Source organism: Oncorhynchus masou, chromosome 9 (assembly GCF_036934945.1).
Source record: "Oncorhynchus masou masou isolate Uvic2021 chromosome 9, UVic_Omas_1.1, whole genome shotgun sequence".
NCBI lineage: Eukaryota > Metazoa > Chordata > Actinopteri > Salmoniformes > Salmonidae > Oncorhynchus > Oncorhynchus masou.
In genome coordinates, this window is record NC_088220.1 from 52,484,774 (window position 1) to 52,499,547 (window position 14,774).

A 14,774-nucleotide genomic window follows, 5' to 3' on the forward strand; every position below is an offset into this window, starting at 1 on the left:
CTGGAAATGTATTTTTAATGAAACTGATTTTTAATGGAATATCTACATAGGCATACAGAGGCCCATTATCAGCAACCATCACTCCTGTGTTTCAATGGCACGTTGTGTTCGCTAATCCAAGTTTATCATTGTAACAGGCTAATTGATCATTAGAAAACCCTTTTTCAATTATGTTAGCACAGCTGAAAACTGTTGTTCTGGTTTAAAGAAGCAATAAAACTCTCCTTTTAGACTGGTTGAGTATCCGGAGCTTCTGCATTTGTGGGTTCGATTACTTTCTTCTGAAACTCGTCAGTCTATTCTTGTTCTGAGAAATGAAGGCTATTCCATGCTAGAAATTGCCAAGAAACTGAAGATCTCGTACAGCGCTGTGTCCTACTCCCTTCACAGAACAGAGCAAACTGGCTCTAACCAGAATAGAAAGAGGAGTGGGAGGCCGCAGTGCACAACTGAGCAAGAGGACAAGTACATTAGTGTCTAGTTTTAGAAACAGACCCCTCAAGTCCTCAACTGGCAGCTTCATTAAATAGTACCCGCAAAACACCAGTCTCAATGTCAACAATGGAGAGGCGACTCTGGGATGCTGGTCTTCTAGGCAGAGTTGCAAAGAAAAATCCATATCTCAGACTGGCCAATACAAAGAAAAGATTAAGATGGGAAAAAGAACACAGACACTGGACAGAAGATCTCTGCCTAGAAGGCCAGCATCCCGGAGTCACCTCTTCACTGTTTATGTTGAGACTGGTGTTTTGCGGGTGCTATTGAAGGGAGTAGTATACAGCGTGTACGAGATCTTCAATTCCTTGGCAATTTCTCACATGGAATAGCAAATCATTTCTCAGAACAAGAGTAGACTGACGTGTTTCAGAAGAAAGTTCTTTGTTTCTGGCCAATTTGAGCCTGTAATCGAACCCACAAATGCTGACGCTCCGGATACTCAACTGGTCTAAAGGACAGTTTTTTTGCTTCTTTAATCAGAACAACAGTTTTCAGCTGTGCTAACATAATTGCAAAAGGGTTTTCTAATGATCAAGTAGCCTTTTAAAATGATAAACCTGGATTAGCTAACACAACGTGCCATTGGAACACAGGAGTGATGGTTGCTGATAATGGGCCGCTGTATGCCTATGTAGATATTCCATTAAAAATCCAGCTCCAATAGTCATTTACAACATTAACAATGTCTACACTGTATTTCTGATCAATTTAATGTTCTTTTAATGGACAAAAAATGTGCTTTTCTTTCAAAAACAAGGACATTTCTAAGTGACCCCAAACTTTTGAACGGTGGTGTGTATATTGTGTGTGTGTGTGTGTGCGTGCGGGTGTTCATTTAAAAAAAACAGTGGCTTTTAGTTTCGTATTTCATGTTGTGTTCATGTTAAATCCGTTATGGGATATATATTTTACATTACAGACATGAAAATGAGATCGTGCTACAAAGGGACATGGTCCTTACAGACCCTGGATGCCTCTGCACGTACTTTCAAATATTCAGGTCGAGGTTAACAGTTCTGTTCCTATGGATAAAAGCGTTTGCTAAATGACTATATTAATAACAAACCACCAAGCTCATCCAATGCTGTATGTCCACTTGATAGACATGTCTTCTAAAATGATTTCCCTGTACTGAGAATCAACCCCCAACCATTCAACACCTTGTTTATGGGGATCCCAGACTTGCCTCCTGGACTGAGGTGTTGTTCCCTTAGCTCAGACCTATTTCGGTAGCCTATGGATGTCACTGTCCTGCTGAGAACTGATACCATGTAAGTACAACACCCAGGAATAGTTATGCTCACTCTGCCCCCTGATTACAATGGATGACATCCCTCAACAGAGAATACTGGGAAGTCATTCTTAAATACATAATGGGATGTTAATCATACAGAATAACAAGGAAGTAAACGTGTATCTCTTGTTTGCTTTGAGTCTATATCAATCTATACACTGAGTAGACCAAACATTGGGAGCACCTTCCTAATACTGAGTTGCAACCATGGGTGATGGGACAAGGCTGTAACTACCAATTGGGGAGAAAAAAGGGTAAAAAGTAGCAAAGAAAAGCAAATGGGAGGTACCCTCTTCACAATATAACAGGTTGGAGAAGAGATTTTCTGTTATCGCCGGAACGTAAGTCATCATGAACACAGGAACATGGACTTGGCTTTTTGCGATCTACTGCACTTCCCAATAGTAACAAAGAATGACACGTTCAAATGGCAGCTCACAGTTCAAGTACTCTTGGTAAGTCTTTGATTGTTATTCTATTCTTATATCATTAATAGTGCCACACATGCATTAGCTATAATGAGATCATATGTTGTTACTCAATAAAATGAAAGCATGAATAGATATAAAATACATTTGAGGTGTGTTTAACTCCATATTAGGTCAAGACCCGTGTATTTCAAAGCTGAGCCTGCTTTTACTTGGAGAGAGACCGAGGGGAAAGAGCTCAGTAGAGAACACCATCTTGGGCATGAAGGAATTTCACACACGGGTAATGGCAACTCACAGCTCCAAGAGGTAGGGGTACTGTTGCTGGAAGACAGGTGACGTTGGTGGACACGCCTGGATGGTACGTGGAGCGCAGCACCCCTGGCAACGTGGCACAGGAGCTGGAGCGAGTCATGTCCCTCTGTTCCCTGGGGCCCCATGCCATCCTCCTGGTGGTCTCTGCCACAGGAGACTTCAGGCAGGGAAAATGGAGGAGCATCTGAGGCATATCCAGGCCCCTATCTGGCAGCGAACTTTAGTGCTCCTAACCCACTGAGCTGAGATACCAGGAGGAACCACCGTCGACGAACACATCCAAGGGAAGGACAAGAGGCTTGTGGAGAGGTGTGGGAACAAGAGACAAAGAGGTTCAGGTCCAATTGCTGTTGGAGAAGATTGATAGGATGGTTGTGATAAATAGGCGTCCAAGGGAAATACAGATGAGGTTGTACAGTCAGTTGAGAGAGAGCTTGAGGATGGGAGGAGGGAAACAGCAGGGAGAGGACATAGAAATGCTTGTCATGCAGGACATGAGGACAAGGCAGAACCAGCGGGTCACAGCAGTGGTACCCATAGGTAAGTGCTTTGCTCTCACAAGGCTCAATGATGAGCTGGGGTGTAAAATTGCATGTTTGTGGCAAAGGTTTAAAGAAGACAATTGCAAATAGAGAACATTAGGCTACATGGTAGCATTGCATAACTGCACAGGTTATATTGAGATGTTATTGTTTCTTTTTTTTGACAGAGGCATCCAAAACGTAGAGTTCAGCAGGAAATACCATTTTGACAGTGGCAAAAAGCAGTCCAGTGTGTGGTGGGACAGGGAGTGGTGGGACAGTGTGTGGTGGGACAGGGAGTGGTGGGACAGTGTGTGGTGGGACAGGGAGTGGTGGGACAGTGTGTGGTGGGACAGGGAGTGGTGGGACAGTGTGTGGTGGGACAGTGTGTGGTGGGACGGAGTGGTGGGACAGTGTGTGGTGGGACAGGGAGTGGTGGGACAGGGAGTGGTGGGACAGTGTGTGGTGGGACAGGGAGTGGTGGGACAGTGTCTGGTGGGACAGGGAGTGGTGGGACAGTGTCTGGTGGGACAGGGAGTGGTGGGACAGTGTCTGGTGGGACAGGGAGTGGTGGGACAGGGAGTGGTGGGACAGTGTGTGGTGGGACAGGGAATGGTGGGACAGTGTCTGGTGGGAAATGGAGTGGTGGGACAGTGTCTGGTGGGACAGGGAGTGGTGGGACAGGGAGTGGTGGGACAGTGTCTGGTGGGACAGGGAGTGGTGGGACAGGGAGTGGTGGGACAGTGTCTGGTGGGACAGGGAGTGGTGGGACAGGGGGTGGTGGGACAGTGTCTGGTGGGACAGGGAGTGGTGGGACAAGGAGTGGTGGGACAGGGAGTGGTGGAAGGGAGGACAGTCGCAGCGGATTTTTTTCTAATTTTTACTAACGACAAAACCACTGACTTTTGAGTAAAGCCAGAGTGTCTGTATGTGGGTGACTCAACACTGTACACGTCAGTTACTACAGCGACTGAAATGACTGCAACACTCAACAAAGAGCTGCAGTTCGTTTCAGAGTGGGTGGCACGGAATAAGCCCTAAATATTTCTAAAACTAAAAGCGTTGTATTTGGGATAAAACATTCACTAAACCCTTAACCTCAACTAAATCTTGTAATAAATCATGTGGAAATTTAGCAAGTTGAGATGACTAAACTGCTTGGAGTAACCCTATATTGTAAACTGTCATGGTCCAAACATATTGATGCAGTAGTTGCTAAGATGGGGAGAGTCTTTCTATAATAAAGCGTTGCTCTGCCTTCTTAACAACACTATCAACAAGGCTGGTCCAACAGGCCCTAGTTTTGTCGCACCTTGACTACTGTTCAGTCGTGTGGTCAGGTGCCACAAAAAAGGACTTAGGAAAATTGCAATTGGCTCAGAACAGGGCAGCACTGCTAGCCCTTGGATGTACACAGAGAGCTAATATTAATAATATGCATGTCAATCTCTCCTGGCTGAAAGTGGAGGAGAGATTGACTTCACTACTTTTATTTATGAGATGTATTGACATGTTGAATACACAGAGCTGTCTTTTTGAACTACTGGCACACAGCTCAGACACCCATGCATACCACACAAGACATACCACCAGAGGTCTCTTCACAGTCCCCAAGTCCAGAACAGACTATGGGAGGCACACCGTACTATATAGAGCCATGACTACATGGAACTCTATTCCACATCAAGTAACTGAGGCAAGCAGTAAAATTGGATTTTTAAAAAAGCTTTATGGAACAGCGGGGACTGTGAAGCAACATTGGTAGACACATGCATACACACACACACACGATAACATATGCACTATACTTACACATGGATTTAGTACTGTAGATATATGGTAGTGGTGGAGTAGAGGCCTGAGGACACACAGTGTGTTGTGAATGTATTGTAATGTTTTTAAAATTGTATAAACTGCCTTAATTTTGCTGGACCCCAGGAAGAGTAGCTGCTGTTTTGGCAGCAGCTAATGGGGATCCATAATAAATACAAATACAGTGGTCGACACTCCCAGTTGGAGTCTTACAGTCTGTCCAAACGGAAGAAGGTCAGACTAGAGATGAGAGGCAGTGCATCCCTGTGCCCCTATAGGGTAGTTAGTATGTTCCTTATGGCCATACCTGTTGACTCCTTCACCGAGGAAGATAGGCATGCTGTGGAGAAATACCTGAGTGTTTTGGGTGAGAGGGTAAGGAGAAGCACCATGGTGCTTTTCACCTATGGTAATGGGTTAAGAGGCAGAACCATTGAGCACATCGAGGAGACTGGAGAGCCCCTCCATGGGCTGCTGGGGAAGTGTTGTCACAGGTACCACATCTTAGATAACAATCTTAATTAAGGGTGACCTAACCCAGGTTCTTGAGCTGTTGGAGATGATGGATCATACCCTGAGATACGACTTGTTTTAAATTACAAATTGATGTTATTTGCAATAAGCTATTTTAAAGAATGTTCTCGTATGTCCTAATCTAAAACAAAGTTTATGTTTCTCTGTATCCGGGCAAATAATATAAAGGTCCAGTGCAGTCAAAAACATGATTTTCATATTTCCACACAATGGGGTAGGAATAATACTGTGACATTGGGAAAATTATGATAATGCCCTTTTAGTGTGAGATCTGTTTTAAAAGACCATCTGAAATGTCTCCCTGTTCTGGTGGGATGGAGATTTGGTCTTCCCATGGTGACATCACCATGCTGTAATTTGACATACCTTGATTAGACTATGATTTAATGAGAACATATACTATATTAACTCAATCGTGATTGGCGTGATTAAGTTAACAATTTTAGACGTAGACAATTCAGGAATACTCACTTTTCCCCTTTTGACGAGAAACGACCATATTGTATTGAACACACTGGAAATGAAAAGTCAGGACACCAACACAAGTTTTAAATGAGTCAAATGTGTCGAGTAAATTGCCACAGTAGATTCAAAGAAACAAGGAAATACCAACTATCAAATTCAAAGGAATCTGTGCTAGATATGCTCAAATATCAGGTTTAATTTAAACCTAATATAATAACACCAGAAGGCTAAATAGCCTTAATTAACCCTGTTGGCAGCAAACAGTGAAGTCAACGTTCTGTTCTTCCTGTGTGAAACTAACACTGTAAAAGCATGAGAAAGTGTGATCTGTGTTATTTCCTGAGAGTTGCTGGTTGATCTACACATACAACCTACACATGACCCTCCGAATCATGGGCGGAAGTTGTCTTGGAACGACAACGTGGGTTAATAGAGTACATTAGTCATTAATATCCATCAAATCTAGCGGTCAAACAAACATTTGATATCACAATATACCCCCCCCCCCCCCTATTTTAACACTAAGTCACATCTTAACACTGTGGTCTCATCATCAGCAGGGGTTTGCTGTGTTTATTTCCTTAGTGACTGAAATTGTACCTCTATTATTCTTAGTACTGCATACATGATCAATCTCATACCAAACACTGTATTCACGTCACAGGGCACAGGTTATAGATTAGAATGGGAAGGCTTCTCAATGCACTGTGCAGCACTTTCAGCTTTATGAGCCAACACATGATATCCGACTCGTCAGCTGGCATTGACGGGCAGTTTATGATGCATTTTGTCGTCACTCAAAGAAGGATACTTTCCTCAATGCTCCAAAGTTGAAATATGATTGACCAAGAATAGATTAGATGTTCTATCTGATTCTGTGGTTAACAACTTCCACGGTGCTCTCAAGATGAGGTCAAATCATGACGTCAGTGACCTTCGGGCCGGAAAGTCAGAGTTCTAGAAAGATGCCTGGTTTCAGACTAGGAATTGACCTCGTTAAAAAAGAAAAGAAAATCCCAGTCGGAGTTCTGTTGTTTTGAACGTACTGAAGTTGGAGATTTCCTAGTCCCCTGTTGTTTTGATTGCTGAATTGATGTCAACGATGCTTCTTCTGCTGCCTGTGTTCCATGTCATGAGTTTGTTATTTTGATCTGTCACTCTATAGGAACAGTCTGTGGTCAGACGTACTGTATGTGTGTCCATGTATTATACGGTCTGTATTACTACTACAATTGAAGTCGGAAGTTTACATACACATAGGTTGGAGTCATTAAAACTCATTTTTCAACCACTCCACACATTTCCTCTTAACAAACTATAGTTTTGGCAAGTCGGTTGGGACATCAACTTTGTGCATGACACAAGTCATTTTTCAACACAATTGTTGACAGTCAGATTATTTCACTGTATCACAATTCCAGTGGGTCAGAAGTTTGCCTAAATTAACTTGACTGTGCATTTAAACAGCTTGTAAAATTCCAGAAAATTATGTCATAGCTTTAGAAGCTTCTGATAGGCTAATTGACATCATTTGAGTCAATTGGAGGTGTACCTGTGGATTTATTTCAAGGCCTACCTTCACACTCAGTGCCTCTTTGATTGACATCATGGGAAAATGAACAGAAATTAGCCAAGACCTCAGAAAAAAAATTGCAGACCTCTACAAGTCTGGTTCATCCTTGGGAGCAATTTACAAATGCCTGAAGGTACCACGTTCATCTCTACAAACAATAGTATGCAAGTATAAACACCATGGGACCACGCAGCCATCATACCGCTCAGGAAGGAGACGCGTTCTGTCTCCTAGAGATGAACGTACTTTGGTGCGAAAAGTGCAAATCAATCCCAGAACAACAGCAAAGGACCTTGTGAAGATGCTGTAGGAAACAGGTACAAACGTATCTATATCCACAGTAAAACGAGTCCTATATCAACATAACCTGAAAGGCCGCTCAGAAAGGAAGAAGCCACTGCTCAAAAACCGCCATAAAAAAGACAGACTACGGTTTGCAACTGCACATAGAGACAAAGATCGTACTTTTTGGAGAAATGTCCTCTGGTCTGATGAAACAAAAATAAAACTGTTTGGCCATAGTTACGTTTGGAGGAAAAAGGGGGAGGCTTGCAACCCGAAGAACACCATAACAACCGTGAAGCATGGGGTGGCAGCATCATGTTGTGGGGGTGCTTTGCTGCAGGAGGAACTGGTGCACTTCACAAAATAGATGGCATCATGGGAAGGAAAATTGTGTGGATATATTAAAGCAACATCTCAAGACATCAGTCAGGAAGTTAAAGCTTGTTCGCAAATGGTTCTTCCAAATAGACAATGACCCCAAGCATACTGCCAAATTTGTGGCATAATGGCTTAATGACAACAAAGTCAAGGTATTGGAGTGGCCATCACAAAGCCCTGACTTCAACCCTATAGAACATTTGTGAAAACTGAAAAAACATGTGCCGACAAACCTGACTCAGTTACACCAGCTCTGTCAGGAGGAATGGGCCAAAATTCACCCAACTTATTGTGGGAAGCTTGTGGAAGGCTATCTGAAACGTTACACCCAAGTTAAACAATTTAAAGGCAATGCTACCAAATACTAATTGAGTGTACGTAAACTTCTGACCCACTGGGGATGTGATGAAAGAAATAAAAGCTGAAATAAATCATTCTCTCTACTATTGTTCTGACATTTCACATTCTTAAAATAAAGTGGTGATCCTAACTGACCTAAAACAGAGAATTTTTACTAGGATTAAATGTCAGGAATTGTGAAATACTGAGTTTAAATGTATTTGGCTAAGGTGTATGTAAACTTCCAACTTCAACTGTATGTACTGTAGCTTGTGCAGAAAATTTTGTGCTATTTTGTTCCCCAAGTTGTGACGTTTCACCACTGACCTTTTACCTTTTCCCCAAAAGACCACAACAAATCAGTTTTTGACAATTACAAACTTATCAGTGTGGATAATGTACCTAGTTCAACGGCCAATTGTTTTCCGGTGTGAAACGGCAACGTCAGTAAACGTAAAAACGAACTGTTATGAGTTTAAATGTATTTGGCTTAGGTGTATGTAAACTTCTGACTTCAACTGTGTATATATATATATATATATATATATATATATAAAAATAGTCAAACCTATTATTAATGAATCTACTGTTACATTAACGGTAGGCTTGCTACATGCCATTCAATTGAGTTTGAATGTCGCTGTGCTACCAATCATACACAAACTATAGGCCACTATGTGATGATGTGTTCGCTTGCAAGCTACTTCAATTGAGTGTGTCAGTGTGTGTGGAGGGGGGCAGCTGCCAAGATGCAGCAGTGTGTATGAAGACTCTCTGGTGACAGTGTCTGAGGGGTTGGCCGAGAGAGTTCAAGGAGACTGTGGAGATAGCCAGAGCGGGGAGCATCCCTTATACCGCATGCACACAGCCATGAAGCTATCGACAACACTCCCTGTGCTACAGCCATCATTTCCCATCACTGGGAAGACGGGGAGGGAGGGAGGAGGGAGGAGTGTGTGTGTGTGTGAGGAGTGTGTGTGTGTGTGTGTGTGTAGGAGGTGGGGAGGCAGACGCATCGTACCCTCTGTCCTCTCTGAAGGGGTTAGTATGTGAAAGCTTTAATCTGCTACTCTCCTTCTGCTCCTTCTGAGGAAGAACATCCCTGGAAAACATGATCTTCCTCTCCTTTTAGTGTGTTGTGTGTGTCAGTTGTTTTAGTCTACTCATAAAAGTGTGATCGTGTTTTTTTGTGAAAGATAAACTTCTATGAAGTTGTCATGGTTCCTCCTGGCACCAGAGGGTAGTAGAGACGGCTCTGGAGACTATTAATACATTCAGGTGTTTTCTATTTCCTTGTTATGATTTCCCCCTTTAAAAGAGCTGTGTTTTCTATTCTCTTTGCAGAAGCTTGATATCGGTTACCCTGTGTCTTCGGCCCCTGAGTGAGTGTCTAATCCTAGTGTTCGTTGTTTTCTCCTGTGTTACGGTGATCCTTATGATATCTTTTCTCGTTAAAGTATTTATGTTTATCCTTAATCATTGATTAATCGTCTGGTCCATTCTCTGCACCTGGGTTCAACCTCACCATGACACAGCAAGCTTCTAACCAGAGATTACCCTGATTAGGAATGCGATAACCCAACTAGAAGCACTGTTGGGTCGGCAGCAAAGACAACTCTTCCAAATCTGAGACCCTACGGGCACCAATTCCCTCCAACCACGGCACGTCTCCAAGCCAGGAGGAGCCCATGCCCAAGTCTCTTCGCCCAGTGCTACAGGCATCGCAGTAAATCCTCCAGGGAACCTGCACCTGGAACCCAAGATCCTAGCCCCAGAGCAGTATGATGGCCACCGGGAGGATGCAAGGCGTTCTCTGGTGTTTGAGCTTTAGCCCTACTTGTTCCACACTGATCCACACCATGATCGCCTACATCATCTCTCTACTCTCTGGCAAGGCCCTGACATGGGCAACGGCAGTGTGGGAACAGCAGCAACCATCCTGCAGCTCCATAGTAGCCTTCACTGCCGAGCTGTGACGAGTCTTCGACCACCTAGTTGTCGGACGAGAAGCAGCCAGCCGACTGTTCAACATCTGCCAAGAGGCCAGACCAGTGGCTGATTTCGCCATGAGTTCCGCACCCTCTCCGCCGAGAGTGGGTGGAATACAGAGGCACTGGCCACTGCTTTCCACCAGGGTTTGTCTAAACAAGGATGAACTGGCCTCTCGGGAACTGGGAGAAGGACCTCAAGTCCCTGATAATGCTGGCAATCAGGGTTGACAACCGCTTCCGAGAACGCGTGAGACAGCGCCCGGTTTCCTGAGCACCCCAAGCCCCCCGAACTCAGCATTGAGGAACCCATGCAGCTGGGAAGCACACGTCTGAGCCCAAAGGCTGCTGCCTCTACTCTACTACATCTCAGTGCTACATGCCCAGAGCTGATGGGAAACACCAGGGCTCGCCAGGACAAGGGGAGACCCTGACGAGCTGTGCAGTTACCTCCCAGCTACCCAGTCACCATCTGTCACGACACGCAACCCTCCACTGGGATAACCGTCAGCACCAGATTCAAGCCTTTGTGGACTCTGGGGCCGCAGACAATTTCATTGATCAGGACTTCGCCAGAGAATTACAAATCCCCTGCGTGAAATGTCCCGTCCCTCTGCAGATTCAAGCCCTCGATGGACGGCCGGCCCATTGGCTCCGGTCAGATGGAATATCAGACCAAGCCCATTCTACTGCAGATTGGGGTGAACCACTGAGACTCTTAGTTTTTGTTTGATCACTGCTCCCGAGAACCTCCTTATCCTAGGGCAAACCTGGCTGGAGCTACATAACCCTCTAGTCTCCTGGTCCATGGGACACCAACTAGACTGGGGTAAGGACTGCCAGACTATATGTCTATGACTTCCACCAAGAGCCTCGCCGTGTCCTCCTGCATTCATTGAAGACCAAGACTTCTCTGCTCTCCCTCCCGAATACTTCGACCTCAGGGAGGCCTTCAGTAAGAGAAACCGCCACCCTTCCTCCCCATCGTTCCTACGACTGTGCCATAGAACTCCTACCAGGCTCCACACCTCCCCGGGGCTGTCTGTACTCCCACTCGACCCATGAAGCAGCAGTCAAGGACAATTATATCCGGGAGTTGCTGGCGGTAGGTTTCATTCGGCCCTCTACATCCCCAGCTGGTGCAGACTTCTTCTTCGTGGGTAAGAAGGATGGAGTCCTGTGTCCTTGCATCGATTACAGAGGGCTGAACCAGATTACGATCAAGAATCATTACCCCCTACCCCTGATGTCCACCGCCTTGGAGTTGGCCCAAGAGGCCCAATTCTTCACCAAACTGGACCTCCGCAACGCTTATAACCTGGTGAGAATCTGGCGAGCCTGGCGAGCCAGCTGTGGCATGGGAGCCTGGTGAGCCTACCGAGTCTTGAAAACCTAACGAGCTAGCTAAGGCATGGAAGCTTGATGAGCTAGCTGAGGCATCCTCGGTAGACTCGGCATCAGATGCTTGACCCGCCAATCGAGTCTTGACACCCCGATGTACTGGATGAGGCATGAAAGCCTGAAGAGCTGGCTGAAGCATCCTTGGTTGCTGGCAGCGGAACCCAGACCCGACGTCACCAACACAAAAAACACTCCCTGATGCTTCCCTTTGGTGAGGCGTTATTCTGTAATGATGACGTCGTGTGTCGAGAAGCAGGTGCAGGTAAAACGTTTCATGAAAACAAAAAACATGAAACAAGCCAACATAACAGAAGTGAGGTAACATGAACACAGGTGCAGAAACAATAACGCCTGGGGGAGGAACCAAAGGGAGTGACATAAATATCAGGTAATCAAGGAGGTGATGTGGTCCAGGTGAGTGTCAATAAGCGCTGGTGCGCGTGACGATGGTGACAGGTGTGCGTCATAATCAGCAGTCTGGTGACCTAGAGGCCAGAGAGGGAGTATATGTGAAAGTAACTCTATGGCAGCACCAAAGAGGCTAGAATTTTCGAGCTCTACCCTTAGACTTGGCGGTGATGTAGTGTCCCCATGAGTGACAAACCACTGAGCCAATCACGGCACAACACTCCATATTTTCTGCTGGCTTGCCCCACCATCACAGAAAGCACTGTACACGTCTGAATCACCTACATTTTAGAGCTCCCTTACTCAAGGAAACAAAAAAGAAACCATGTTTGTATGCAGCATTTTTTTTACATTTTTACATTGTTTGCAAACTGATATGTGACTCGTATTAAATGTCAGAATAACATGCAAAACAGGCAAGCCCTCCCAAAAACATTTTTATTATTATTATTACTTTTTTCTTGCTCAAAATGTGGGCTCAAAACAGGTGGGGCTCTGCCCAACCAGCACTGAATGGTGGGTCGCCACTGGATCTCATATGCTTCTCTGTAGCTTTCCACACATTTACTGAGTGTGCTATAATGGGTCCAAACAATAAGGCACATTTTTTAAGGAGTCAATCCAGAAATTAATACATCTTGTAATTTAATTGATGAAACTATTGACTCTTCTATAGCACACCAAGGAACAGAAAATGGGTTTAACCAGGTCTTCAGGAAATTCATTTGGAATGATAGAGATTTGGATCTGCAACTCCACCTGATGCTTTTGTTCTCTGTCGTGTTGCATATTTAATCTGTGGTCTCTTTCACCCCCAAATGAACTTCTTTATGACAGAGTAAAGTTTTGAATGGTCTATAGGCGACAGTTGTAACATGGAACTCATAAAATTGATACGAGGGAGGGCATTAATTTTAATAATTGAGATTCTAGCATGCAAAGAAGGTTTCTAAGTAGTTCATCCTGCAAGTGGTGAGAATAGTGGGGGATATGGTAATGCATAATTTGGTGATTTATTTCTTCAATGGTATTACACTTCCCATAGCTGAGTTAAGAGGTAGTAAAGCTGATTTAGACCAGTTGATTATTAGTTTTTCTTATCTCTTACTTTTTTTGGTACTTTTTAGGCATTTTCTTAAAACTGTATCGTTGGTTAAGGGCTTGTAAGTAAGCATTTCACTATAAGGTTTACATCTGTTGTCGTCGGGGCATGTGACAAATACCATTTGATTTGATCTTGTAACCAGACCATGAGCTGAATGCTGTGAAAATAGACATTGGCTGGAGGGATCTCTGAGCGTTTGCGACGTATGTCATCTGCATACCGAGAAATTTCTTGAGGAAGCGGAATCTTGACATATGTTTTGTCTTTGTGCCAGCAGAGAGAGAGAGAAAATAGCATAGGGGAGGCAGGACAACCTTGTTTACATCCTCGTTGTATGGTAAATGGATTAGAATGGGTAGTTCCAGTAAACATAGAAGAATGATTCACATACATGGTGCGGATCATATGTATAAATCTGGCTCCAAAACCAAAATGTTCAAGAACGAGCCATAAATATTCCCACTCTATGCGGTCAAAGGCTTTCTCTGCATCTAATGATAACACCGATCACGGTATCCAGATTGGAAGCCTCAGAAACCACATGAAATGGTTACCTGATAACCCTTAATAAACCCTGTTTGGTCAGGATGTTTGAGCTTGTTAATAACTTTCACTAGGCCCATGGTTAGAACTCTGGCGAATGTCCACATCTATGTCCCAGACCACAGGGTCTACGACTCGAGAAGGGACAGGAAAGCAAGTTCTCCGGCACTCGGGTGCCTAGTCCATGATTCTCATCCTCGACCACGGGATGGTGGGGTTATGGCGTTGGAGCCATGGGAGGCCGAGGAGGATCTTGTGAGCTGGTGCACTAATGATGAAGAAGGGAATGTTTTCCTGATGAATGGACTCCACGGTGAAGGTGAGTGGTGTGATGGTTCTGGATCCTAGTAGCCGATTATCAAGGGCTTGAACCGGAAATGGAGAGAGAGCGGATATGTGGTGATGTTCAGAGAAGAAGCAAGGGTCTGGTCAATAAAGTAGCCCGCAGCACAGGAATCCACTAGTGCTGTAGAAATAGTACATGAAGGACAGCCAGCTAGCGTGACCGACATTAAAAAGGGTTCAGCAGAAAATGATGAAGGGATACTCACACCTGCCCCAGGAGGTGGAAGATCACGTGACTGTCCCTCTGCTCTCGTGTATCCTGAGTTGGAACGTACAGGACACTGATGAAGCCGGAGTCCCCCTTGAACACAATATGGACAGAGCCCCGGCTGTTTCCGTCATTCCCGAAATAGGTTATCCATTCAGAACGCCATCGCAATGAGTGCGTCCAATGAGAGGTTATCGTCTCGACATGCCAGTTCCGTCTGGACCTCATCGCGCAGTCCTCTTCTGAATAGCGTATGGAGCACCGACTCATTCCATCTGCTGGATGCTGTTACTGTCCAGAAGGTGAGCGTGTACTCGACAGTGGTCTGGTCATC